The sequence below is a fragment of the Diceros bicornis genome, chromosome 27, assembly GCF_020826845.1.
Source record: "Diceros bicornis minor isolate mBicDic1 chromosome 27, mDicBic1.mat.cur, whole genome shotgun sequence".
Taxonomy (NCBI): Eukaryota; Metazoa; Chordata; class Mammalia; order Perissodactyla; family Rhinocerotidae; genus Diceros; species Diceros bicornis.
The window spans coordinates 19,405,732-19,432,491 of NC_080766.1; the positions used below are offsets into that span (position 1 = coordinate 19,405,732).

Here is a 26,760-nt window from a genome sequence, read left to right on the forward strand (position 1 = left end):
TTTTTCTGACCCATGATCTAATTTTTCTTTGAACTTAAGGAGTCAAAATTGTTTGCCCAGAGAGACAGTATGTTTGCAGGATGGTCCAGTGGGCATGCAGTGTATCTGTTTCTGTAAACACTATTTTTTTTTTTGGTTTTTTTAGCAGGAAAGATTCACTCTACACTACCTTGAGAACAAAGGCTGAGAGTGTTGTTCTGTGCATGCTAATGTTTTACATAAAAGCTGATCACTCTTTGGCTGGGATCTAATGAAGTGGGTCTGGGGTGTGCCAGTCACAAGCACCATTGTGGACCAAGGCACTCACACCCCAGCTTCTGGGAGTATAGGCTACTGAAAACTCATAGTGCCCTGAGGAAATTAAGGGTGGGTTTGGAAGCATTTAACTGTTTCTCCAAGTTGTTTTTTTTATGTTAAGGAAACACAACTAGCAACCACCCTGAAGCTAACCAAGCCTCCCTACAAGAGCCATGCCCATGACCTTGCCTTATTTTTAATGCGAAGATCTCTTCAAGAGATTAAGCCTCATTACCATAATCTGCAGTGTACCAGCCTCTCCCTTTTGAATATTCATTCCCTAACCAAATAGAAGTTCCTCCTTCCCTCTGTTCAGGGATGCCATGACTTTGGAGATGATTCCTCATGGCCTGCTATTTGCTGCAAGTACACTTCACTTTGTGAGACAACTTGCAGTGGTGTAGAGTCTTATTTAACTCATCAGGAGGTGAGCCCACTTGGTTTGGTAACAAATTGGTGACCCAGAGGGGACATACCCCTTTGTGGTGCCTGTGCTGCTGGCTTGACGTTGCTGCCCCATTGGGAGACCCAGCCGTTGAACTGAGCACTTTGTTCGGAGGATCACTCCGTGGAGGTGAGTGGTGCCAACCCCATGGCATGGCTATGAGAGTTATTTTCTTCAGTTGTCTCAGAAAGCCTGTTTGTTGTGGCCTGGCTTGATGTTCGAGTCCCCACTCAGAGGTAGCCTGGCTCAGAGGAGTGAGAGTCCCCTCTGTTTGGAAGGATTGCACCACCCAGCCACTCCCGAAGTGCTGATGCTCATTTCTAGCAAAATGGGAGCAATCCCTGGTGACTAGTTACGGGTCAAACCCCATCTGGAGATTGAATCTTGTCTGGAGTGCACTGAGTCTGTCTGTCTAGGGGTCAAATCCCCTCTGGAGATTGAATCTCATCTGGAGTGATGAGGTGGGGGTTTGGAGCCCCTTGAGGTCACTGAGTCTGTCTTTGTGTTGTGCTGGTGATCAGAGGAGGGGTCCCCTTGGATGGGGTTAAACGCTTCTGGAGTTGCTGAGCCTGTCTTTTTTTGTTGTTTGTTTGTGTGTTTTGGTCGAGGACACTTGACATTAGTGTTTTTGTCAAGGATGCTCCACATTTTCCACAGTCTGGCTTTTCTGGAGTCCTAGGTCTTTCTTTTTTCCTTGCCCTCCTTATCAGTGGTTTCACCCAGTGTCAACCCGTTTTCTTTTCCCTTTAAGGCTTTAGTTACATGGCCTAGGTCTAGTTTCAGGCTATTAGGGTGCTACATTTCCTCTGGGCACAACCTTGTGGCATCTGTGTCACCACTAACCATTACAGATGTGTCCCAGGAGGTTGGAAACAGACCATAAGAAAAGACACTAGAATCCACAGTCAGAGAGCTCTTGCAATGACTAGTCTTAAGAACTTCATCAAATTTGGAGTCTCATCCTCCTCTCATGGTCTTAGTGAAAGCTCTCCTCTGGCTTCTGGTTTCAGAGAGTCTGTGCTCCACCTCTGGAAGCTCTCCTCTGGTTTGTGGGCACCTGGAGTGATTCCAGGTTGGCCCCTAGGTCAGTCATTTGACTGACAATCTGCTCAGTTATGGGGACAAGAGATCTATATTCTGTAAACTGTCATTCAGGGTTGTGTTGCCTCAGCATGGGAACTGTTGTCTGTGTGACCCTTATCTTGATAATCCTTGGGAAGAGGCCATGAGGGCAAGGCCTGATCACCTTTTCCCCTTCTTTTTCCTCTCATTTGTCACCCCCTCTTTTGTCAGCAAGTTGAGGTTAAGTTCAGGCTGGACCTGAACATAACCTGGACCTTCTGTAAAATTGAGAACTTGAAAACCTTTTGCCAGGGACTTAACTCTCAACCCCAGCAAAGGGAGCCCTGGCCCCCAACCCACTCTAGGCTTTTGCCTCTGGCCTCTCTGGCTTGCCTTGTGCTGGCTCGGGGACTAATTTCCCTAGGCTAAGTGGGACTTGACTAAATGTTATAGCTATATTAACGCCTGAAGATGGGCTCAACACGCTTTTCCAGCCTGCTGTCAGTCGGACACCCAGCTTTACACCCATGGGGAATGCCCCAAGCATCCATGGAGACTCACCCCTTGGGTGCATTTTAACTAATTGGAAACACTTTCAATTGGATGGGTTATACTGCAGAAACTCCATCTTAAAGAAAACTTTGACTGCTTTCTCTGTGACTTTATGATGTGGGTTTTCTGCTCCCATCTTCTCTAGAACCTAAGAGGCAGTCTTTGAAACGCAAATGTTTCTCAGAAATTAGTGAGTTTTGTATTGCACCTGATTCATGACAAAAATTTAACGCCTCTGTCTGTGTCTACCTGTGTGTTCATGTGTGTCTATATGTATGTGTGGGGGCTCAAGGTTGGCCACCTCAAAATGTGTCTCTTTACCTTGATTGTTTTTGGAACAGAGGACCCTGAGGGACGACTTGACTTCCCCCACAACTCACTGCCTGAAAGAATTTAAGATAAGAGGATTGTCCTCAGGACAAGCCATCACAATAGATAACTCTGGGTATCAGATAAACTGGGAGGGTCCTTGCTAAGCCCATTCTAATCAAAGTGCTGTTTAACAAACATTTACATTTGTAAGGGAAATCTCCATTTGTAAAGGTAAATCCCTCTCTGTACTGGGAAGAAGGGAGATGACCTCGTCTCTAGAAACTTATCAATGCAGAAAGGGAGGCCTTAAATCTGCATAATAACCTTACTCTTGTTTACTGTGCTTTTCTGGTAAAAGCATCCTAGAGGCAGTTCAGATTCCACCCAGTTCCTTTATCTCAGAAAGGATTATTGCCTCTCTGGGAAGTGTTATCTAGCTTATCATCAATTCCTAAGACTGAAGAAAAAAAAAAGTAAAAAGGCCAGAAAAACGGCCATAGGAGCGCCCCTGGCCAAAAATCTAGCATCTCAAGCATCTTCACAAATATTAGTAAAAAGGCTTAAAACAAAAATTTGGATTCGTAACCAGGGAGCTTTGTATTACTGTACCTGATTCATGGCAGTAATTTTAAAACCATAGCTGTGGAAACTCTGTGTACGTGTATCTTTATGTATGTTACATATGTGTGATATTTTACCTCTGGATGGTATGGTCAAAATTAAGTGTTCTGTTTAATTGGCTTCAAGTAGGCACTTACATAAATTCTAAATGTAATAGAAATTAATCCAAATGTCTTTCAAGTTAACATGATATAAATTTATCTTTGGTAAATGAAAGCTGGTTTAAGTTTGTTGGTTTGATTGACAATTGTTGGAAACAAATGATTTAGATAGATGAAAATAAGTGAGAGTTTTTGGGTACAATAATTATGTTTTATGGTCTGTATACTTGAAAAAAACAGCTTCCAAATTCCTTTTGGTAACTTAAAAATTTAGAGTTTAGCTAAATTAAGTTAATGATAAAAGTTTGTTGAGTATCTGGGTCATTTTCAAATAAGAAGTACTGAAACATTATTGCTAAACATATCTAAGTTTACCTACTTTTAGCTTACTACAGAAAAACTAAAAGGTGTTTTGGGTCTATTAGTAAACATATCTTGTGTTTTATTAAAAGATTGTACTATGAAGTAACGTATTTTTTAAAAATTATAAAAGGTATTTATACATTTGCCAAGCCATGAAATGCTAATGTAAAAGAAAGTTTATAATTGCTTACTTCTTAGTTTTTGGTTAAAAATTAAGGTTTCTAAGGATTTAAAATTCTAATATGTGATTAAAGCTACTGGAAATTAATAAGGAAAATGTGTATTCAAGAAAAGTAAGATATGTTTTTTAGTAAAGAAGGTATGAAAAATGGAAATATTTTTGTTTGGTTAAGAAAGATAAATTTGTCCTAAAGGACTAGAAGGGGAGAAAGGAAGACATGGGACAAATTCTAAACGTAAAAAGTAAGTGACAGAAAGTTTGTGAATGTAAAACCCTGAGGAGTTTTATACATGGTCAGGTTGGCTAAGAATAAACTAAATCCAATTAAGTAAATGAGCTTTAATGTCCAAAGTAAGCTGGTGCAAAATTAAAATTTAGTCTTCTCTTAAAAGGATAATTTTTCTTGAACTTTTCCTCTGAGAGGTTATAAAAGTTTTTCTTTACCTTTGAGTAAGTCTACCTAAAAGACAGAAAACGTATATATTGTTAAAATAGTTTCCTATGTTCAAAAAGACTGAAGTCTCTCTGTTAATGCTTCTTTGGACTGTTTGAATGCATTGTTTGCCCTTGACTGTTTCTGTTGTCACTTTGAATGGATAAATAAGCATTGTTTCACAGCAACAAGATCAGCAAACCCTTGATCTTATCTAATCAAGTGTTTTGAAACCTTTTGACACTTTTGACAAGCTCCCCAAAATTCATATCTTAAATAAAGTCTTTCTTTTTTTTATTTTTTTTGTTTATTGTGGTAACATTGGTTTATAACATTGTATAAATTTCAGGTGTACATCATTATACTTCTATTTCTGCATGGATTACATCATGTTCTCATGTTCACCACCAAAATGCTAATTACAATCCATCACCACACTCATGTGCTTAATTATCCCTTTTGCCCTCCTCCCTCTCTCTTCCCCTCTGGTAACCACCAATCCAATCTCTGTCTCTATATGTTTGTTTGTTGTTGTTTTTATCTACTACTTAATGAGTGAGATCATACAGTATTAAATAAAGACTTTCTTTTGACTTTTTTCTTTGAGAATTTTCAAAGTGCCCTGTGACTTCTCAAAGAAATTTGCTCTCTTCCTATAAGGAAGAAGATACTAAACTTATTAGGCTTATTCAGTATGTTAAATTACAGGGAAAGCATTATCAAATAAGTGATGATAAACCTTCTTAGGTGGTATTATGTGGGTGGATGTTATTGACATAGATGTTTTGAAATTGAATAACATTACTGAAATTCTGATCTGTCCTAGTTATCAGTCTGGTTCTGGTTATTATTTTGAAATATTGTATGTCACAAAACTAATTTGTCAATTGCCATTTTGGGGTCTTGTTTTTTACAGACAGTTATTGTTTGATGCTTTTGCAAAATACGTTTCATCTTCAGAGAAATTCATGGAAAGTACTCTGGCACTTACTCTACAATACAGGTTTCTGATAAACTTTCAGATTATAGAACTGAACTAGGTAAGAAATTGCAAAACTCTAGGGGAGAAACTAATGGCCCCATAAAACTGCTAACAGAAGATTAAGATCAAGAATCAATTGCACAGCACAGAATGAACTGATGAGGATGATTATAATTTTTATAACTTCATTTGAAATATTGCTGATTTTTTAACTGTTTGGGGTTTTTTTTTCAGATTTAAGGAAACTTCTTTTCTTTTCTCTTCCAAGCTAACTGTGACTTACAGCAATGTGATTAATTATACCTTTGCAAGTAGAATTGAAACATTTATCTTTTTCTCTCTACCTGATCCCTCCAGAATTTAGAAACTCTCAGTAAGTGAATATTCTTATTTCCTGGAAATATAGTTATTTGCATAAGTTCAATAAGAATCTGTTCTATGAAGGCTTTGACTGGAATGTCATATTTAAGAGAAACATACAGACTCAGATATGACAAGACATCTTTTGAGGAAGAAAAGTTGACTTTCTGGAATAAAGCCACTTGGAAATGTTGGCCAGATACCTTGTTTACAGAAGTTCCAAGCAATCTTACCTGGGTGAGTAAGGAGTATCACTTAGCTGGCAGGTGCAAGGAACCTCAATATTTTGGGGGACCTCAAGAAGAGAGGAATTCACTCAAATCTGTAGGTATTGCAGGCAAAGTCTGATGACAAAATCCTTGGCTTGGCTTTCCTGGCCTCGAGAGGCCTTTGAAGTTCAATCTGAGATTCCTTATAAAAGGTTCCAGCAAAGCAGATTTAAAAGAGCCTGTATGATCAATTGCTATTCTTGCTGTACTTATGTAAATAATTGGGCCAAATTTATTGAAACTAAACTTACTTTACAAACTAGTTAGTCTTAGTTTGGCTATCTTTGATAAAAATGAGGGTGATTTTAGAGAGAAAAATTATTTCAGTGGAAACTATAGTACACATTTGTGGATATTAGATCCTAGTTCTGTGAGTTATCTTTGAGGTTTTTGTTTTATATCTGTTAACTGGACTGGATCCTGAGTTCGTATAGTCTCCTGAAATATCTGGCTACAAATCTCTGAACTAACGTTTTCAATTTTCCCATTATTTTTCATTTGGAATCACTGAGAACTAAACCTGCACTTAACTGGCTGTCCTCTGAAGTGGGAAACTGGTTTATAACTTGCTCCAACCATTAACTTTGTTTTTCTTTTGTTTCCATAGAAATGCTTATTAAATACCTGATTGCTTGCTTCCACAATATAGGCCTATCTTTTACGAACAATTCAGAGCTATGCCTCTGGTGACCTGCAAACCTATTTGAAAATTAGCTGTAAATTCTGCTCCTCTAGTAGTCCCTTTGACAACACCCATACTCAGCAGGAAGCAGTTACAGAAGATGGACCTTTGACCTGTGCCCCTCAAGAATGAGGAGCAGGATAAAACAAGAGGGGGCATTTGTCACTGACTCATGCCCCAAGGAACTTAAGGGTGGGTTTGGAAGCATTTAACTGTTTGTCCAAGTTGTTTTTTGTTTGTTAAGGAAACACAACTAGCAACAACCCTGAAGCTAACCAAGCCTCCCTACAAGAGCCATGCTCATGACCTTGCCTTATTTTTAATGCGAAGATCTCTTCAAGAGATTAAGCCTCATTACCATAATCTGCAGTGTACCAGCCTCTCCCTTTTGAATATTCATTCCCTAACCAAATAAGAGTTCCTCCTTCCCTCTGTTCAGGGACACCATGACTTTGGAAATGATTCCTCACAGCCTCCTATTTGTTGCAAGTACACTTTACTTTGTGAGACAACTTCCCTGGTGTAGAGTCTTATTTAACTCATCAGGAGGTGAGCCCACTTGGTTCAGTAACAATAGCTGAGTTCCTCTCCTGGAATTTGGGAGCCACCTAACCCAAGGTTATGCCCCTCCCCAGGGGCAGTCCACATCCAGTGACTGGCTAACTGGTGGTGTAGGGAACTGGAGGAGGGGAGTAAAAGGACCAGTCCCCCAGGCCTCAATTAGGGACAATTCTAAAGAGCTATATAAACTCCAGAGCTTCTTTATTGCAACTACAAGACAGTTTCAGTCTTTCCCTTTGCCTAATCCCACTTCTTAAAGTCTGCTTCCAGGAATGCTGACCTAAAGCGGTAGAAGTCAGGAGTGGTCCTAAGAAGCAGATTCTAAAATGGGATTTTGATTCTGAATCATCTGCTTATGGCTACCGTAAGAGGACCCCAACACTGGTGATAGGTGGAGTGCTAATAGCCCCTGGCACACTATAACAACGCAATTGTAGAGACTTCACCTGGGGTGAACAGGATAGGAAGAGAAAGCACTGGCTACAGGCAACATCTCAAGGATTTGAGAGATTTGGAGCAAGTAGTAATTTTAGGGACTGTGGAAGGAATGGCTGTTGCTGAGGGCTATTAACTCATAGGAGAATAATGGTAAAAAGCAGGAGATAATTAATCACCAATTCAAGGTAAAGTGTGAAAACCAGAGGGATTCCTCAGCAACACATAAATAATCTCTGCTCTACTGTAGCTGAAAGGCATAGAAAGCTGAGGCTCTTTCCCAGAACTGAATTATAAAGTTAGCAGAATTCTAGAGAAGGTTAGATTCTAAAATAGGCATTTCCTGGATTCGAGGACCTAAGTCAGTAAACCTGGAATGGGAACATCTAGGTCTTTGCACTCAAAAATCTTGAATATCCAGATTCTCTTGACCCTTCTGGGCCCATCAGAAATGATCCATTCCTCCTTGTTAAAAACTAGCATTCTCCCCTTACTTGAGGACAATGCAGAGACTTCTGCCTTTCAAGACAACACATGTCCCTCTTCAAGATCTACCCCAACCTCTCATATGGAGCTCCAGTAACTGAAGAAGAGGTCAAGAATTCATGAAGAATTACCATGCAATACCAAGGAAATATTATGTGTTAATGATTCAACCAGTCCTTCTTCACAGAAACTTAGGAAACTTGGCATTTAGCAGACTCCTATCCCTCCCCAGGTTGGTGGCTTCACCTTTGGAGATAAGAGTGAGCCAACAGTGGGAAACACCAAGTACATGCCTCTGTCTAGATTTGACAGTGAGTAGTTAGGCTACTGCATGGCCTGAGAAGGACATGGTCAGGATCACCCACTAGGTAAGCCACCTAGACTACCAAAAGTGTTAACCAAGGGTGAAGGGAATCTAGAATGGGTAGAAGAGGAGTAAGACAATAAGTATCAGTTGTAGTCTCAAGACCAGATACAGCATTGGGGCTGTTTTTTATTACTTTTTTTTTTTTGCTGGGGAAGATTCACACTGAGCTAACATCTGTTGTCAATCTTCCTCTTTTTTTGCTTGAGGAAGATTTGCCCTGAGCTAACACCTGTGCCAATCTTTCTCTGTTTTGTATATGGGTCACCACCTCAGCATGGCCACCAACAAGTGGTGTAGGTCCGTGCCCAGGAACTAAACCTGAGTTGCTGAAGTGGAGCACGCTGAACTTAACCACTAGGCCACAGGGCTAGTCCCTGATTACATTTTTAAATGATAATACTTTGGATATTGCATTAAAGAAAATATATCATTAAATTAATTTTAACTTTTTTTTTAATGTGGCTATTTGAAAATTTAAAATAGCATGTACTCGTATTTGTGGCTTGCATTATATTTCTATTGGAAAGGTTTGCTTTATAATATCTGCATGCAACAAAAATTTCACCTAAAACCTCTAACCAATAGGAAGCTATCAGTTGCTAAATACATGTGATTTAGCCAATAGAGTAAGAGTTATTTAGGTGGCCATGGTCTGCAGGGGGGGGAAGTGCATAATGCTATCCAATGAGAGACTGAAAAAGGAAAACATCCTTCCAGCTGGCTCCTTTCTCCCCCTCTATAGGCATGACATAAATACCACCCATGAAGCTGGATAGGATGCTGCAGAGATCTGATCATTTCATAATTTTAAAACATCATGGGAATCTTCCCTAAATGCTTTGTCTGAACTCAACATCTACGTCCATATCACTACATCAAATAAATATCTCTGCAGCAGTTGGACCCGTCTGGATTGTGGAGGAGCCTACAGATCTGCAAGCACAGAGAAAATGCATCTTAAAAATGAAAGCTCTAAATAAGATTTGGTCATTGCATTTCAGAAACAAAGTTTAAAATAAGGCAATAACCACAATATTCAGTCATCCACCATAAAATTATCTGTTGTAATCTCCACTTCTGGATAAGGATAGCTAAATAGCAATATATAAACAAACAACATCAAAGTGCCTTTTTGGCTAACTGCCACCTTGCCACTTCTGAAGGGAAGCCAATTATAATGACATCACGCTAGCTTCGTGTCCTTTACTGACCTTCCTACTTATGTTGCCAAAATGTATTAAATTTCTCCTCTACAATTTGTCTTTTTCCCTTTGTCTTTGTTTCTTTAAATAATGACTTGACATCACTTGACCTCAACCTACAATTTTGGCTGATAATATCACTGAGCAATTCACTTACATAAATGGCCTTGCATGATCATCTGTTGTGTCACAGAAAAATTTGTGCAAAAAAAGACTGAATTTGTAAGACATGAACTAAGAAAATCTTTTAAATATTCTAAAAATCATGCCTCCATTAGGCACTTAAGATGAGATCTTGTATCAAGCTGTAGAAATCCGGTTTCCAAGGTAGTATAGTTATAAAAATATACAATTATTAAACCCACATGTTTATTTTAGAATTCTTTAAGTAAAAGTCACTTTGACCACTAAATTGACAATGAAAATGGTGTCCCATTAGCTGAGGTCTTCCAACATGATTGAAGTCTTGAATGTGTTTGAAAATCCACTAATACTAAGAAAGAAAACTAAAATAATTGTTTGTATATTTGAAAGAAAATTAATTTCTTTGGAATGTTAAAACAGTTATTTTCTGAAAAAAAAAAATATAGCCCAATTAGTAAAGAATATTTACTGATAGAATGATTATGTAAAAATTGTGTGCTATTTTATATTATGTTGACTCATTATCTGTTAATTCATACATACTAATTGAGTAAAGGGCCATTACAATTGTTCAAGCATGAATTACTTTCTTTGTTTAAAGAAAAACAACTTGTCACCTAGACAAATAGTAAAGGCTATGACTAACTCTGCCCTTTCCTTATTGTACCCTCAGTGTTTAGCACAGTGCGTGGTCTATATTTTGTATTAATACAAGTGCTCTGAATACTTTAATAGTGTCAACTTCACAGAGCACTAACAAAGCACAGTGATGAAAAGCAGGGACTGTACAGTCAAATTTCCTGACTTCAAGTCCTGGCTCTGTCATTTACTGGGTGTGTGACCTTAGAAAAGTTATTTAATCTCTCCTTCATTTTTTCATCTGAAAAATAAGTATAGTAACAGCCCTGGCCTCAGAAGAGTGTCATGAGGAATAATAAGTTGATTCATGCAAAACTTTTAGAACAGTATCTGCAGCATAATTAAGAGCTCAGTCAACTATAGCTTTTATTAAATAGTAGCACTTAAGTGTACTTTAGAGTTCACAAGTTCTTTTCACATATAACGTTCGGAATCTCACAAAATCTTCTGACCTAGGTAAGACATGTACCTATTATTAACCTGGCTTACAGTTGAAGAAACAAAGGCCCAAGGTCACACTGTGAGAAAGAAGCAAAGCCAAAACTTGAATCCAAAGTCTCTGAATCTGAATTCCAAATCTTTTCCACTATATACAACTATAAGTTATTCTTTGGATTCTTTCCCTAATAGTATCTGAAATGTGAGTACAGATAATAATCATGGTAGAACTATTAGGATTCACTACTCTCAGTGACCAAATTGTAGTAGAAAAATAAACATAATGAAGGATCAGTTTCTTTTTTCAGTGATTTGCTCATGTGATCGTGGGTGATTCTAATGCACCAGTCTTGCTGAACACTACAACATAGGTTGACAGATTCTGCCTGCCCTCAGAGTTCATAATCTAAAAGAAGAAATAGAACATAAACACATGCATACATAACTCCTCTGAGAGGTGATGCAGAGGAGTGTCAAACAAAAGAACACACAGCATAGAGAAGAGAAATGCTGAGAAAACATTGTGGTGTATAATAGATTACCAGACTTGGCAGATGCCTGGGGTTCCTTCCTAGGACAGAAACTTGTCATCTTGAACTAATGAATGTGAGATCAGTGGGCCTAGTTTTCATCTTATATAAAACTGAAGTTTGGATCTCTAAGACAATTTCCAGGTTTACTTTATTATTATATACTCTCATATGCCATTTGAGGAGAGTAAATTAGTAAAATCTTTTTGGGGAACAACTTGCCAAATTGAAAAACCACGTACACATTGACCCAGCAATTTCATTAGGTCTACTTCTTTCCGTCTCTGCTATTAGCACCGATCAAAGCTACCATCACGTCTTGCCTGGACTACTACCATAGCACTCTTACTGATCCCCGTGCTTCCACTCCAGCCCCACTGCAATCTATTCTTCATGCAGCAAAGCATAAATCAGCTTCCCTCTACCCTCCTTAAAACCTGCCATTGGCTTCTCATCATTCTTGGGAGAAAATCCAAATTCCTTCCACGCCTTACAAAGCCCTAGGGACTTGCCTGTATTTCTGATCTCAATCACCCCACTTTCTTGTGCACCACACTTTGACTACTCTGGCCTTCTTTCTGTTCCTGTCTTGGGGCTTTGAACAAGCTGTTCCATCTGCCTCAAATACTTTCTCTGCTCAACCATTCAGATTTCAACTTAAATGTCACCTGTTCAGATAACCTGTGCCCGACAACCCAATCTAAAGTGACTACCCAGCCAATCTCCAGTATCTCCAGCACATCACTGTTATTTTAATTCTCTGCCCAGCACTATCATCATATGATGGTTTTTTTTTTTTTGAGGAAGATTAGCCCTGAGCTAACATCCATGCTAATCCTCCTCTTTTTGCTGAGGAAGACCAGCTCTGAGCTAACATCCATTTGCCAATCCTCCTCCTTTTTTCTCCCCAAAGCCCCAGTAGATTGTTGTATGTCGTAGTTGCACATCTTTCTAGTTGCTCTATGTGGGACGCAGCCTCAACATGGCTGGAGAAGCGGTGCGTCGGTGCAGGCCTGGGATCGGAACCTGGGGCGCCAGTAGCAGAGCGCGTGCACTTAACCGCTAAGCCATGGGGCCGGCCCTCATATGATGCTTTCTTATTTACCTATTCAATCATTTTTTCATACATCTTTTTTGAATGTATCTATGCATGTTAGTACATATTTAGTATTTGTTTGTTTATTTTTCCCCTCCCTCCACCTACTCCAGAGAATTTAAGTTTATAAGAACAAGGAGCTTGCCTGTTCTATTCACCAATGTGTCCCCAGCTCCAATAACAATGCCCAGCACATAATAGGCACTTAGTCAATGAATATTTAATTCTAGTAATATAACCTATGAGCAATTTTCCACACACCATGGTTCCAAGTATGCACAGAGAGTAAATTTCCAGTTTACTTAACTCAGTCATTAAGGTCCTACTAGTTCTGCTGTTTGAGGAATTGGGAATAAAATGGATGTGGGATGAATACCAGATGACCTGGAAAAAAATTTGAGGTCATACCTAAGAACACAAAAGGTAAAAAAGATAGGAAAAGACATTTCATAAGAAATAAAATTTCAGGCCGGCCCCGTGGCTTAGCAGTTAAGTACGCGCACTCCACTACTGGCAGCCCGGGTTCAGATCCGGGCGCGCACCAACGCACCGCTTCTCCGGCCATGCTGAGGCCACGGCCCACATACAGCAACTAGAAGGATGTGCAACTATGACATACAACTATCTACTGGGGCTTTGGGGAGAAAAAGGAGAAGGATTGGCAATAGATGTTAGCTCAGAGTTGGTCTTCCTCAGCAAAAAGAGGAGGATTAGCACGGATGTTAGCTCAGGGCTGATCTTCCTCACAAATAAAAAAAAAAAAAAGAAAGAAAAAAATTTCAATGTCATATAGTTTTTGTCATTGCTATTTTAAGATGAGAGACACTTAAACACATCCAAAAGTAGATGGGAAGGATCAAGTAGAGAGGGCAGGGTTGAATAATTTGGGAAAGAAAAGATGTGCTACTTATATGGTGACTGATAAACAATAATGCACAACAAAAATTTCACAATAAAAAAATAAAATAAATTAAAAAAAAAAAAAGATGTGCTAAATAAACTTCCTGAGAAGGTATAATGGTTAATTTTATGTGTCAACTTGACTAGGCCACAGGGTGCCCAGATTAAACATTATTTCTGGGTGTACCTATTAGGGTGTTTCCAGATGAGATTAGCATTTGAATTGGTGAGTCCAGTAAAGTTTGCCCTCCCCAGTGTGGGTGGGCACCATCCATTCCATCCAGGGCCTGAAAAGAACAAAAAGCAAAAGAAGGGAGAATTTGTTCCCTTCCTGCCTGCCTGCTTGAGCTCGGACATCGGTTTTCTCCTGCCTTGGACTGGGATTACACCATCAGGTCCCCTGGTTCTTAAGCCTTCAAACTCAAACTGGAATTTACAGCACCACCAGCTTGCCTGGGTCTCCAGCTTGCAGATGGCAGATCATGGGACTTCTCAGCCTCCATAATCATGTAGGCCAATTCCTCATAATAAATCTCCTTTTATATATACCTATATATATACATATACATATATATGTATATGTGTTGTGTTTCTCTGGACAACCCTGACTAATACAAAAAGCTAGAAGGAATATGATTAGAAACCAAGAGGTAAAGGACTGAACCTTTGCTAGGAAGAAGGACAATTCATTCTCCGTAGAGGAGAACTGAAGAAAGGATGAATGTCAACGCATCAATGTACGGGTAAGTGCATAGTTTTGGCGATGAAAAGTCAAGAAAATTCATCTAGTGGTTTCCACATGCTCTATGAAGAAATGTGACAAGGTTGCATGCAGAAGTTTAAGGAGAGTAAAAAAGTCTTGAAATTATTTCTGCACCAAGTGGGAGACAGTTGGGCAGTAAAATGTAGCAAGCTTGCTGGACAGTGTTTAGGGTCCAAGTAAGGAACTAATGAATTTATGTTAGAAGCAATCTGCTGAGTTTATGATTTTCTCTAGTAGCGCTCATTTCTCGCGTGCATGCTTGGAGAAAGCAGGTATGTGAGTTAATGCAGGATTGGTGTTTTGCCAAGAGAAACGTGATGACAGACAGAAGAGCAAGGCAATTTTGCTATTTTTAGAGAGGTATTAAAATTGGTGTAGATATGATATTTGTGAAAAATAACATTCTATTTTTCTCTAACTGAACTTGATTTCACTCTTGATTCCCCCCTTAGCCCAGAGGCAGAAAAAAATTACTTTAAAAAATTATTCCTATGTGGAATCTAAACTGGATAGGAAGAAAAGCAAAAACTGGAGAGGAATAATGATTATAAAGATGACACAAGACAGGTTGGGCTCAAGTAATTCCCACCTATGGGTGATTATAGGCTATGAATGTTCATCCAGCTTGGTCTAGAATTGGCTCCCAAAGTGGATAATACTGGACCTGAAGGTTCTGGAACACTCTGACTCCAGATGATTAACCCTGGGAAAGGCAGGGGCTGACATTAAGCTACTGCCAGAGGCAAAAGCTGACTAGAATATTAAGAGGCCCATGTCTTGACAATTGTAATACCCAGAGGCCTTTCCATCTATTTTTTCTATCCCAGTTTTGTCATATGATTTTTATTTAGATGGAGAATAAAGATACTTGATCATTGTACTAGTTTTATTGGCTGCTTTCAATTCTTGTTTTGAAAAAAAGTGAAATTATTTCTGACTGCATAATCAAGGTGCTATTGAGTAGTCTACATCCCTCTCCTATATTTAAAATCAATCTCTGTCTCTAGCATTAGTTATAAAACTGTATATCTTTTGCATTTTAAGCAAATGGTGACTACAAAAGCTTACTCAGCTGGGTTGTTTCTTAATCCTATCAACTCAAGTCAGAATCATCCTTTTCCACCCACATACACTTAGCTTTCAAGTCTAAAATCCAAAGAAACATTTAAATTATTAAAGTCAATCTTGTGAGACAGGATTTGTCACACTGTGGGCAAGTAATTTAAAGAATTTCCAATGTAAATTTGAACCTATATTGGCTAGCCCCGGCTCTTTCCCAAATCAAATCAGTAGAATAATATTTGTTATGTTTTGATATGTGTTTCAATGACCGAGTTGGGGCATTATTTTCATGTTTTTTTTTTTATTAATCCTATAATATGGAATTCATAATAATAAAATAATTAATTTAATAAGTATCTCTTGAGTATCTACTAGGCTTAAGACACTAAGCTATGTGCCCCAGACTTATAAAGCAGGAAGTCACAATTCTTGGTACATAGACTCTAAATCCCTGAAGTGGGTAGACCAACTACACAAGTAGATCTTACACTTGAACTAAAATGGGGAAGGAGTATAAGCTGTGAACTAAAGCAATGGTAGGCAGTATAGGGGAGGAAAAGTAATTTTCCTTCTACCCTTCATTCTTCTGGGCTGAGACTCCTTGTAATAAAAGCAGATTGACAAGAAAAAAAACAAACAGAAGTTTAATAACATGTATACCCCCTATTACACATGGGAGGTACCCAGGAAAACTGAGTAAAACTCCTCAGAATGGCTCAAGCCACCACCCTAAATACTATCTCAGCTAAAGACAAAAGAAAGATGTTGGGGGGTGGGGAGTTGGTTATGGGAGGTTACCAAGAAAAGCACAGTAAACAGGGTAAGGTTGTTATGCAGATTTAAGTCAGAGCCTTCTGATATGAAATTCTTGTGATTTAGAGTCATCTTTCTCTTCATGGTACAGAGAGGGAGACACCCTTACAAATGGAGAGTTCTCTTGCAAATGTAAATTTCCCGTACAAAAGATGTAAATTCTATGTTCTTATAGCTTCTCTTATGTCTACTTTTTCTCAAAAAATAATCAACTCAAAATAGTCTTTATGCCAAAGAGGCATATTTTGGGGTGGCACATTCTGCTACCCTTCAGCAGACTTAAAAAATGGGAAGGAAGAAGGAGATATCTGATTAGACAGAGATGAAGGATTCCAACAAAGCTCCATATTTTTCAGGTTGAGTCAATGAGAGAAAAGTATTAATATAATTGGCAGAAATTGGAAATTTATTAATAATGAGCTGTTTTGTGGAGTAAGGTGAAAAATCTGGTTTGAGAAATTTTTAGTTCAAGGAAACTGTAGAACACACAAATAATGATGTCTAGCAGGCAGCTGGAAATGTGTAGCTAGTTTTGTAGCAAAGTCAGAGCAGAGCTGTAGAACTGGGACTGGTTTGCATGAAGCAATAAAAAGCTGCTATAATCTTGAATGGTGAGAATTGGATAAAAACAAATTGTGTATTGGGGGGGTGATATGAAAAGAAATTTGTGGTGCTGTAGGAAGAGAAAAAAGATACAGCAAGAGGACACAGCAAAGGGATAAACACAAAATTAGTATTCAGAGATAGCCAAAGTGCCAAGATAATATCAAAGAAATCAGAAGAGAAAAAGTTCTCATTACGAATAGTGTGATCAACTCTGTCAAATGCCACAGAGATTCTGGAAATAAATCATTTCCAAAATCACTCAGTATTGCTAATCTTGGGAATACAGAGCATGTTACTCCTAATAAGAGCTACCAGCATTAATTAATTTTCAAACTAATAATTATATTTTAATTCTCTTTTCAAGTTTGAGACAGGAACATACCCATAAATATGATGTCTCTGAACTTGTCTGAGTTGAGTTTCTTCTTTACTAGGCAAGGATTTGTGGGTGTCCCCAGAGGTAATGCCTCCTTTTGCCATCAGAATTACACACTCTTTTCTAACCATCGTTTCCAAAGAGGTGTCACTGGTCTCAGAGCAGGCGGACTCCTTCTCTTAATTCAGTGTCCGCTAGATCTCTGCCCTGTTCTTCAGCTTTAATCTGTGGGGGATCGGAATAGGCCACCCCAAAATGTGTCTCTCTGTCATGATTATATTTAAGAACAAAAGACTCAGAAAGAAAATTTGACCTTCCCCCTAACTGCCTAAAAGAATTTAAGATAGAAGGCCTGTCCCAGGCAGGAACTAATACCATAAGGTAACTGTAGTATAATATAAGCTAGGCATGGTAGAGGAAGAACCTAGCAAGGCCTGTCTAATCAAAGTTCTCGCCATGTCCCATTGGTTTTTTTCAAGGTATGGCAAACATTTGTTTACCAAACATTTGCATTTCCATCTCCATGTGAATTGCCTGCCTTCCCTTTGAAGTCCTAAACTGCTATCCCCAACATCCTCCTTTGTCTTTAGCTGAAGATGTTATTTAAGGTGGTGGCTCCAGCCATTTTGGTGTATTACTCAGTTTTCCTGGGTTTCTCCCACATATACACGTTATTAAGCTTTGTTTGATTGTCTCCTGTTATTGTGTCTCATGTCATTTTACTTCTTAGAGGACCCAGAGAATCTAGAGAGTACAGGAATAGTTCTTTCTCCCCCACAAGTCACTCACAGTGCCATAACAGTTGGAGAAAGTGTTGAGAGCCAGAGTTGTGGGCCATTGCTACAAACATTCTGAGGAGCATCTGCACTGAACATAAAAATCCACTGGAAGAGAAAAGAAAAACGCATAGAAATGAGTTTCTAAAGATCATGGCACTTGGTTGAGGGATATAGGGAGAAGAATCCCTTAAAATAACATCATGTAGGTAACCTCTAATTAAACTTACCCTAAAACTGACATGGTAAGAGGACAAGTTTGATTAAGATTATTCTGTGAATTTTGCAAAGCCATACCATAACGCTATTATTTCAGTCCCAGAATCACCTCTTTCAAGAGGGCATCAAAGATTTGGAAGGTGAGGGAGTAGCCTCTCCTGGTCTTCTCCCTTTGCATTTCGAAGAGCTTTTTATTTGAGATTGGCAAGGAAATTTCTGTTGCCAATTTTCTCTAGTGGTCTACTTGCATTGACAGTAGCAAAGAGAATTCTTACTCTTATGCACACAGCTGGCTAAATTACATTTGCCTTTATATTTGCATTATATTTTCTTCTTTGAAAATACTTGACCATCTTTCCCCTTCTCAAATGCTGTTTCCTTTTTTCTAGAATATGAAGATAGATGTTATTTAAGTTGAGAAAATTCAAAGATGATATTAAAATATATTATCAAATGACTGGAGCCTGGGAGAGAAGCCAAGGCAGCTAGGGGATGTGGGAAGGCTCTTACGGGAGGTTGTGTATGTTTGTGTGTGGGGGGATACTCAAAAGACTGCCATTTAACAACTAAGAGAAGAGAGATGTTTCAGTATTTTTTTAACAACTAGTATGGTCATACAAGTTCCTACTAGCTGAATTTCTACCCGGAGCAAACTTCTTTTTTTAATGATTTCTCTTAAATCCAAACTCTTTTTTGTTGTTTTTTTTTTGCTGAGGAAGATTCTCCCCAAGCTAACATCTGTGCCAATCTTCCTCTCTTTTGTATGTGGGTCACTGTCACAGCATTGCTGCTGACGAGTGGTGTAGGTCCACACCTGGGAACTGAACCCAGGCCCCCGAAGCAGAGTGCACTGGGCCATGGGGCCAGCCCCCTAAATCTAAACTCTTATTTATTAAAGCACAAGAAAGGCTTTCCATATGCTCTGCTCTATTTGCTGGGTTAAACCTACTAAAGCTGGTGTATCCATAATCCATAACTCAGCTCTGGGCGTAGAAAAAGGAGACTAGAGCAAGCATGTGGTGTTATTCTCCATTACTGATTACTTTGCCCTCCCTAACACTTTTCCCTCCCTCATTGTTCACCTTGGAAATGTATCCACACAAAAAAGTCAGCCAGAAAACTTGTCCTCAGAAGCTCTTGAGCTAAATAACTCAGAAATTTCTCGCGGACATATGTTGAAGGTATAAAAGCATAGAGATATAGAGTTGGTATGAAAAGGAAAAACAATTTATTTTTAGTTAGGATAAGCATAAACATACATCCTGGATATTATAATTTCAAATAGCTTGTGCTGTTTTTTTTAATATATCATGTTCACTTTTTGGTTTAGTCACTGTAGTCTATAACTATAGTACACATAACAAATCTTATGTAAAGCGTAAAAGTATTTATGTGCTGAGAAAATAAGAAAGCCAAATTTAAGAAATAAATGCGGACCAGCCCCGTGGCTTAGCGGTTAAGTGCGCGTGCTCCACTGCTGGCGGCCCGAGTTCGGATCCTGGGCGCACACTGACGCACCGCTTCTCCGGCCATGCTGAGGCCGTATCCCACATACAGCAACTACAAGGATGTGCAACTATGACATACAGCTATCTACTGGGGCTTTGGGGAAAAAATAAATAAATAAAATTATAAAAAAAATAAAGAAAAAAAGAAATTAATGCAAGGCGAGGGGTAGAGAAGTGTGGTATCTAATGGGTTAAGACACTTCCTTTGTGCTTCGTAAATTAATCAGGAAAGATTAATTAAAATAAAGGGCTTGGAGACCATTTTTCAGCTTTAAATAACCAGTTCCTCAAGCAGATCATGTAAGAGAATGTATATTTTTTCCTGAGGTAAGTTGGTTCAGAAAAAGTCAATATATGTGTGACCACTCCTCAGAATGTTGGGGACTGAGTAGCTGAAAGAGTTGTCACTTAAAAATACGATTTTAATATGCTCTCACTCAAATTTTTTCTCTTCGCCCGCTGTCTGCGATCTCAACCCAGTGTTTTTTAAACCCAAATATAATTAATTGCTTTTATTAATATCTAGACTTACATTTCATTTTTTCAAGGAAAGCACCTCACCCTTGATTTATAAAATCACAAAATATAAAGCTGGAAATAATTCTTTCATTCACACACAAAAAATCTTTGCGTGTCTCCTTTAGGCTTAGCCTTTTATTCCACATCTTCATTTCACAGATGAGAAAACTAAAACCCAAAGATTTAAAACGTCTTCACCAAGTTCATAAATCAGGACGAATTTGTTTTAAAGAAGTAGGATGAGTCTATGAAAACTAATTCAGTTTAAATCCAGTTATTAATATAGTTGGTGCCCTTCTGTTGAGCCTTTCAGGAAATATTAATGTACAAAAAAATCTATTTCAGGGGCCGGCCCGGTGGCGCAAGCGGTTAAGTGCGCGCGCTCCGCTGAGGCGGCCCGGGGTTCGCTGGTTCGGATCCCGGGCGCGCACCGAAGTACTGCTTGGTAAGCCATGCTGTGGCGGCGTCCCATATAAAGTGGAGGAAGATAGGCACCGATGTTAGCCCAGGGCCGTCTTCCTCAGCAAAAAAAAAAAGAGGAGGATTGGCGGATGTTAGCTCAGGGCTGATCTCCTCACAAAAAAAAAAAAAAAAAAAAAAAAAAAAAAAAAAAAAATCTATTTCAATCATACAGTGTGTATCTTGATGCAATAAAGAACTTTATAAAATAATCAGATAACCCCAAGAATCACTGCGTTTAGAAAGATGTTTTAGATCCTTGCAACTCAAAGTATGGTCCTCAAATCAGCAGCACCTGGGGACATGTTAGAAATGCAAGATCTCAGGCTCCACCCTAGAGTACTGAAATATGTCTGCATTTTAACAATATCTCCAGGTGATGTGTATAAGCATTGAAGTTTGAAAAGCACTGCTCTAGCCAATCTTAGAAATAACTTCTAATCTTAAAAATGTGTGAGTTAAAATTTGTGTGTTTAAATGACATCAAGAGTATCTTATTAGTCAAAGTAATTCTGGCGTGAATATTTTCATAAAGTGGAGAATTCCTTTTGAAACAAATTATCTCCAACTTATCTTAAGCGTCAATAGGGAATTTCTGTATATGGACTTCATATTGCACAAGATGAGGCCAATCTAGGAATCACCGAAGTAGAAATAGGAAGAAATAAAGTGCTCTCACAGGAAAATATCAGACAAGCAACACATAAGTTGCTCTTATTTGAAAATGCACTGGCTCTACAGTTTATTAGTTCAAAGCTGATTTATACAGAATTTATTTTTAATTCAGTCAGAAGGTGGGTGAAATTACCTTTGCACTATTTACAGACAAGGATGTCTCGTAAATTAATTCCAAAGAAAAAATTTTTCTTCTTAAAGAAAAACATTATTTGACAAATTTACAAGTCTCTATTTTCATGCAAGTAATTGCTATATTAGCAAAGGCATGTATTGTTATGTTTGTACACTGACTAATTACAAATGATTCCTAGCTAGTAATTAAAGTAACTTTACAAAGGCAACATTTGGTTTACTTGGTTTGCCTGGCTGTGCACTTAAAAATCATAAAACTGTTTTTAAAGCCTGTAAACTATCCATTAATTTAGATAAGCTCAAATTAGGCTGCATTGCTGAATTTTAATTGATTACCCTCTTAATATCTGAATCTTTTCTTCCCCTACATAACATCCTTTGAAAGTGCTTAAGAACGTTATCATTTCTATTTTATGAACTTCTAAATATCTAAACTAAATAGAATGCATGACATTTCTACCAAACTAAATCAATCTGCATGTAAGTAAGACCAATGTCTTAACCTATACATTCAACATTTTGTTTTGTAAAGCAAAAATCTTTATAGGTTTAAACATACAATTTTAATACTTTTAAGTACCCATTGCCTTGTAGGTGACCTTCAACAATAACCCAATTTTTAGTGGCTGTTTGCTATTTGCAATGATAGGCTTTGGTGAATATTTTGAGGACTTTGCATAAAACAAATAATATTTTATGTTGCACATAAAATAGAAACTAGTTTTAGTAGTATAATGCAGATCTTTTTTGAGCATAACAACAAAAGTGCTGTGTTACATGCTTGAAGCTTTCACAACTATCCATTTCCACTATCCTCCTAAAAAAGACGTGAATTTATAAAATGTATGTATACTCTAGCAAATATAATTTCATCTGACGTTTTAGACTACCTCTGAATTTGAAAGTTTTCAAGTAGTATGACACAAATTAAGTGGTGCATACAACATGTGATTTTACTGCATTTAAGTCTTTGGACTTTTATATTTATTTTATGTATTTAAAAACTTTCACTAAATAGCGAGTCCTAAGGTCATTAGTAACATCAGCTGACCATTTTCCTCCATCTGTCACATAGCTAATAAAAAATATAGTATCATTTATTTAGTGGCCTTACATAACATCACCTTTCTAAGCTCCTGAAAGTTATGACCAGAATTACACACTAAAAAGAGTTAAAGAATACATTACTCACTTCTATAAATATGTTGTTTATAATAATCTAAATTAAAATGAGACCAAAATATTTTCTGGCCTTCTCTGAAGTGCTAAGCAGTGTTGAGGAGGGAACACTATCAGTTTAATAGTTGTCTCTTAGGACACTATTTTATGAAGATCCTACAGAAAAGAAATTTTCTTCTGACTGCTTGTGCTGTATAAATATTACCTCAGACAAAAGCCATACTTTGACTAAATAAGTCTGCATAAACATAAGACTGTTTTATGTTGGTCTTCTTAGTTTTTCTACATTAATTCAAAATTCAAATCATGATTCCCTTTAAAACACTCTATAAAACAGTATTCATGACTTCATACAGTAAGGATGATATTTTCCCTTATAAATGCCACATAAAATCTGTGGTAAATTTTTAAATAAAAAAATTGTGAAAATCTTGACATAACCACAGATTGCCCTCTATGCCCAGTCTAATAAATTCTAACTTTAGGTCTTTACTATCTGACAGAAATCTTTTATAGTCTTGAGGAAAAAAAGCAGCCTTTTGTTTCTTGTACATTTGTCTGTGTGACTTTCTCTTTTCCGGTTAAGAATGCATTGAGGATAAACACTATAATTCATATCTACATAGGGAAAGTTTGAGAAGTATTTCTCCATAAACCATATTCAGAAAACTTAAAAGAGAATTTTACCATTCAGGAAGAAAAGAAACAAACGATAATAAATTTTTTAAATATACATGTAGTTACCAAAAATATACTAGAGCCTAAAACAAACTAATCTTCTACTGAAAAAAAAACAAAAAAATAAATGACGTCAATTTTAAATTGACTTTGAATGTTATAGTCACGAATAAGAGTTTGTTTATGAAACCTAGAAAATTAAGGCTTGACTTACACATAAGTTTAAGTTTTTCAGTCAATTACCAAAATCAGCAGTTGCTACCAAAATGCAGAAATTCATTTAAATTAGCTACAAAAATATTGCATTTAACTTCATATGAAGGTATTAGAAACAGTAGATATTCATGCTTTGGACTTTTTAAGAAGAGGAAAACTCTCTTGTTGTCATATATTACATAATTGACAACAAAATGTTAGTGGAAAATTTTCTGCCTAAAAAAATAATAAGGGGAACAGACAGCTAATATTATAAGTGTTATCTATTCTAAGTATATACGGGTGGTAGCCCCTCTGGCTGATCTACATGCTGAAATATATTTATCTAAGAGGGACCAGCCCCTCTGTTGCATAAAAAATTAAATTTTAGTTTCTTCTTTATTATCTGAAGTGAATTATCACATTGGCATCCCGTGATATCATTTCTCCTCACATAGCAGGCTTCTAGATCTTTCCATTCCACATACACAGTACTATGTCTCCCCTTTTCTTATTTTTGAAGTTATTTTGGATAAAGATTTTGAGAGGTGGAAATATTTTGTGCACATGCAATATTTCCTATCCACGTTTGAGAGACTGAGTCCGTGGTTTTTGGGTTGCCAAGAAGATAGCTAGAAAAATTAATACATATTAAATCAATGCCCTGTCTAGCAGACTATTAGAAGCTCCTTCTTACTGTGCTGTCCTAGATAAAACATCTCATACTCCAGACTGTGAGGACAGGAAACATAGGAAAACGAGATATTGTGTTCAATAGTGAAAGAGAGAAGATTTGTCACACGGCAGGTATTTCCCTATTGACCAATTAAAATAAGAAACCCCATCTTCTCTTCTTTAACTGGAAGATGGTCACAACAAAGGATTTTTGAGCAGGAGATAAAATATAGACAAACTGATGAGCATCTTCAAGTCTTCTTCGTGACATTAAACAGCCCCCTAACAAAGACCAGACAGAAGAAACACTGATGTGTTTCATTTTCTTTTGGACTATTTGGGCATCTTAGGGAGGAACTAGCAATTTTGTCCTGTGAGATCACAGTAAAAAAAATATATTCAACCATTTCAAACCGATTTCAGGAAAGAAAAAAAAAAGTATACAAAATGTATAGCCCATTAAAGCTGTTATTTCCCTTCTTTTATATATATCACATGACCTCAATGTTAAAAATTAATTACAAAAGTAATATTTAGAGCTAAAAATGAATATGGATTATATTTTGACTCACGGTTTTGGTGTTGTCAGAGCTGATTATTTCTCAGTCTCACTCTTTAATTTGCTATTGAGTTGTAGGGTTTGACTTTTTAAATGCAATTTATTTTTTCTTTATTTGCACATTAATTATTAAAAAACAAAAAAATACTAAAGAAAACCAACACATATGAAGAAATATTCTGAGATGGAATGATTTCTTTGGCTTTAATGATTAAAATGTTAATAAAGGAGACAAGAAGCACCCTCAAGAATATGAGGCAATAAAGATGAGGGAAGAAGAAGGTAAAAAAATAGAGTGATGTGACCTGTCAAGGTCAAATACTGAGTACTCATTACCAAAACTAAAGATGACTCACTGCAGATGGATTACAGCCCATACCTTAAACAAACCTCGACCACATTCTTCACCTGGAGTCAGCCAGTGGACAAACTGGACGCTGCTCTGTGGATATTTCTCTTAAACATGGTTTCCCTGATTCAGCTAATAGTGAGCATGATCCAGTTAGAATGTATGTTCTCAAAAATTATCCAGTCTTGTTAACAAGTGAGGGTCTATTGACAACATGGATCACGTGGATTAAGCCAGCAACCATAAAGATGCTCCAGTGTGCCTAACGTCTAAAACTGTAGTTTAGTTCTTATCATTTAGTAGCTTTATTAAATAATTTTCTATATAAGTAATCATGTGTTCCATTTCTTTTCCAATGTAGGTAACCTTGAACTCAGAGAATCGGAACTAATAAAATCTGGAGAGGGGAAATCTAAATTATAAACAATTCTTTTACTGATTCCATGACTCACTCTTGGCAAAATTAAGCCCATCCTCCCACTACAGTCTACAAGAAAATTATTTATAATTTCCACGTATTAGTGACTTAAAATAGCATATATTCTCTTTGAGTGTTTGCATTTTAAAAGAAAAATTAAGGACACAAAGCTTAACGCAAAGTTATAAACTGTTTATGATAAAATTCTCTCCTGTATTCTTTTAGAACACAATGAAAGGAAATTATTTGCTCCTCCCGAGAAACTGGTATAATTTCTCTGTGTGGATAATGAAAATAATTTGCTTTGACTACCAAGAAATATAGAGCCAAATTTACCGACCACTTTCATTAATTTTTTCAGATCCCAGGCCTATATTGTTCCCATTCTTGACCTCCTATTATAATTTATATTTTCTCTGGTCCTGAATTTTTATAAGCTGCCTCACTCTCTGGAGAATAAAGCCACATGCATAATACCAGCGCTGCTGTGTCTTCCAAGATTTGGTCCCACCATCCCACCATCCAATCCCACCTGCCTACAAGCAGTTTGAAAGTTTTCCTTTTTCAGCTTTTCTCCTTTCATACTTAAGCTTCCATATGTACAATATTGTTCTCCTACTTGAAGAAAAATTATTTCAGAGTGATCCTAATAAAACTGTGAAATAATATTAGTCTATGGTCTTTTCCTCTGTCCTCCTTACCATCCTCCTCGTGTCAGGCCTCCAGGACCCCCGCCATATGGTCCGTGAGCCTCTACCCAGCCCCTGTCTCCCCTTCGCTCCACTGCCTCCATTTCACCAAACTTCTCCATTGCTGCTCCAAAACTTGTTTTCAATTGCTCATTTCAATAATAAAACAGCTTTGTAGCAAACCTCAAAGTGGCTTTATGTAGTTAGTGTTGGTCTCTTAATACGGCCTTGACATTGACAAGACAAATTTCTCTTCAAGTGCAGATGAGTACTGCTTTCTCATTTACGTGGGGCTTGTACCCTATCTTGTTTACTCAAGCAAAAAAAAAAACAAATGTACTATAATATGTGTAACACATGCACATGTTTCTCAAAAAGCATTATGTATGGAATTCACATTAGTCGTATTTATTTTAAATATTTCTGAGAAAGCATTCTGAAGGAACATTCTCGTCTCATTTCTTATCAAATAGGAAATGGGGTGTTTTTTCTTTAATTTTTTTCCATATGAAATATAGAGCATTAATTAGTCTAAATATTCCTAGTGGAGTTTCCACAGTTCTAATTAAATTCCAAACAGGCCTCACTTCTTAGAAAACACACGTATTAATGCCCTATATCTAAACTAAAACAGACAAAATGCTGCATC

The 26,760-nt window shown here is 37.4% G+C and overlaps 1 long non-coding RNA gene across 7 annotated transcripts in view; it reads left to right on the forward strand.

Annotated features, from left to right (window-relative positions):
- Window positions 1-399: 399 nt before the first annotated feature.
- The window catches only part of LOC131392784 (uncharacterized), a 124,629-nt gene continuing 98,268 nt past the window's right edge, over window positions 400-26,760 (forward strand). For 6 of the 7 annotated variants that reach the window (XR_009215774.1, XR_009215778.1, XR_009215773.1 and 3 more), the window contains exon 1: window positions 400-878. This is a non-coding gene — a long non-coding RNA (uncharacterized LOC131392784). The remainder of the gene's footprint in view (window positions 879-26,760) is intronic. The other variant, XR_009215779.1, reaches the window with a different exon arrangement.